Source organism: Haliaeetus albicilla, chromosome 3, assembly GCF_947461875.1.
Source record: "Haliaeetus albicilla chromosome 3, bHalAlb1.1, whole genome shotgun sequence".
In the NCBI taxonomy this organism is placed as follows: Eukaryota; Metazoa; Chordata; class Aves; order Accipitriformes; family Accipitridae; genus Haliaeetus; species Haliaeetus albicilla.
This window is the reverse complement of record NC_091485.1, coordinates 49,999,397-50,002,643: the sequence shown is the minus strand read 5'-3', so window position 1 is coordinate 50,002,643 and position 3,247 is coordinate 49,999,397.

The following is a 3,247-nucleotide window of genomic DNA, read 5'->3' as shown; positions in this document are numbered from 1 at the left end:
TTGGTTCATTTGCCTGTGCCATTTTCAAAGCTGTGTAGTAGCATGTTTTCAGTTTACCTGCACTTATGGAGGCATTTTCCATAGAGGCATGTGGTTGGATCCATAGTCTGTATTATTCAGCCTTTACTGTTGGGAACCCGCGAGATGCTTTGGGAGCACGGAGAGGTACCGCAGTACACAAGTGAGGCATACACAGTGTGCGCTGTGACTCGCTGGTCAAAGGAGCCCAGGGGCAACGAGGCCAAGTGTAGAAAACCACCGTGATGTGTCATGCACCATGGCTTGTGCTATGGCACTGAACTGAAGTAGTGACGTATCTTCTGGGTGGTTCAGTCACAAGCAGGGCTGCTCAGGGCAGAGCATCCTACCCACTGGTCAAGGCAGGATTTTTACAGAAGGAAAACTGCACAGCAGTGTAATGAAACACATATCATAAGGCATTTGTGTCCAGAGGAAAAAAAAGCAGGAAGAAAGCAGTAAGGTCTCACTGCCTAAGTTGTCTTCATCTTGGCATTACTTGACATTTGAATTCTTTCCTTTACAGCCCGAGTACCATCCAAAGAAGGTTTGTTACCAGCCAAGTGCATCGCCTTGTTTCCCAGTACACCTCTTGGTACCCTCTGTTGTTACTAGCTGGGTCCATCCAAATTCACGTGGATACTACAGACAATGCTAGCAGATCTACACATCAGGCTGCAACGTTTGAGTTCGAAAGTCCTGTAGACCTTTTGCGACCTTAAACGCATGGACTCAAAATACTGAAAACAGAGGCAGATAACTGAACTATTACCTATTTTCTGCTATTTAGACTCTTTAGCAGCTCCAGGTGACTATAGGGTTTAAAGGACTCTGACATGTCAAGTCACAGGGGCTGGAGGAATGTTTTGTTTTTTTTAATCCCAAATGGGTACTTATTTAGATGACAATCATATTTCCAAGAATAGGTCAGCATGCTGGGATGCTTAATAACGATAATTCTCAGCTGTATGTGCAGGCTTGAGCTGTCAGACTGAGTTGTGACATAGCTTTCCCTGCGGGCCCCTGGGAGTGATCATAAGGTTTTCAGTCTTCTTCTGAGGCACAGAACAGCAGTTCAGTGGAGAAGGAGGTCCCACGTAGATAATTTGCTGTGATTGCAGTGGGATGGACTGGCATTGGTGAAACTCAGTGCTGCCTAATTGGCAGCTTTAACATGATATAAAATCTTTTCTGTCTTTCCCCAAACAAGAAAATGATAAAGAACCTGGTTGCAAATGCCAGTTCCTGCATTAGGACTCCAAAAGGAAGCCTATGGCTCCATACTTGTTGAAAACGGGGCACGTGATAGCAAGATCATGGGCTTAAGATGCGCTGGAGATATATCCTGACTAGTAATATTAATGATCTGCTTTTGACCTGCCAAGGTCAGCCTCACAGACCTCATCGAGATGAAGGATTTGGGGGCACAAAACACCTTGAGCCCTAAAAATCCTCACCAAAAAAAGCTTTTAAGTATTGATTTGAGCTTGAGAGAGTTCTTTTTAGGCTGAGTGAAAACTGAAACCTCAATCTAATTTATACCAAAAAAGCATCTTCCAAATCAGTTACCACATTTTCTAAGGGAAGAGCAGTTTGACATGGCATGACTGCATTTCTTGTGTGATGAAGGCAGTTGGCGTAACACAACCAGCTGCCTTGTAGCATATTATTCCTTATGTGGTAACATCAGAGCTCACTCAAATTCAGAGTTTATTTCTGCAGGAAATAACGTTCAAAACTACAATTTTGTCTCAAATGAGAAAGAATGAACAATATTTCAAAATTTGCTTCAAAATAGAAACATTTTTTCTTGTTTGGAAACATTAAAATAATCTATGAAAACATTGTTTTGCCATCACAATATTACCATAGCTTATTAACTCCATATTACAGTTATTAAAGTAAAAATGAATCATTTAAATCTTACAGAAATAAAATACATCAGCCTCCATTTAATTTAATGTTTTGATTATTTCTCATAGACTCTCAAATACATCAGTCTGGTTTTGCAGAACAGTTTGATTTCCTAGATGAAAAATTTTTTGGGGGGAAAACAGCTCCCGCAGAAAATTTTCAGCATGATACAGAAAATACTGTTTTATTTTATAAAACGTATTATTAACGAAGGAGTATGACCAGCTCGTGAACTCGCAGGCCACAATCTCATCTTTACCCAGTTCTTACGAAAACATCTGCACGCCTTCCACGTAACGCGTTTCAGGAAGTGGCTTGGGTTTGGGCAACCGCGCCGTGGGGATGCCGGGTGGCACTTGGCAGTCACGTCTGCTTGTGTACAAAGTAACTGCTTATCTTCTGGTATTACCACAGCCTGGCAATCTCTGACCTATGGACAATGGAAGGAGACGACACACGGGTGACAAACATCTGTCTTATCTCAACACAGGCTAAAAAATTCATCAGGGAAGGCTATTTTCCCTCTTTGCTGGAGACTTCCAGATGGTGCCCGAGCGGGCTGCCTTAGCAGAAGGAAATTAAGTCCTTGTGTCCTCAGAGAGCTCAGTGACACTAGGGGAGAGTCTTCTCGGTTGAGCAGCAGATTTGATAACATGTAGGTTTCTCTCCCGACGTTTAGAGGGCCCTTAAAGGTTACCGCCATTTTCACACCCCAGTGGGTACCGCCTCGGTGGAGTCCCTCACTGCCCATCTGCATCCTCAGACTCCTGGAAAAGGCGAGCGGTAGCAGTTAAACCACCTACAGCACTTCCCGGGTATTGGTATTTATAACCACAGCGTTTCAGAAAAAAAAAAAAAACAAACCACGAAAAAAACCCCAAAACCCCAAATCAACACCACTTTTTGGGAGGGACCAATTTATTCAAAAAAGAAGGTTGTTAACGTTTCTCCTCCAGAACCTGCCCTCGATTTACCGCTCCCGGCTACGGCCACCGCGGACGTGCCGGGGGTCTTCCCGGTCTTATCTTTTGGGTCTCCCCCCGCTGGGGGCTCGCCGGGGGAGGCGGGAGCCCGCGGACCCTCCTGCGGCGGCACTGCGGCTGCCGGCAGGCCGCGGGGAGGCTCCCCGGCCCGGCAGGCCCCGGCCCGCCGCAGCGGCCCGGCCCGGCCCGGCCCGGCCCGCACTCCCCGCTCCGCCCCGCTCCGCCGGAGGAAGCCCGGCCCTCCCCGGCCTGCCCCGCTCATTAGCCCGCGACGGGGGGACGGAGGGAGGCAGGCCCGGCCGGCCCAGCCCCCGCCCCGCCCCGCTCCCATT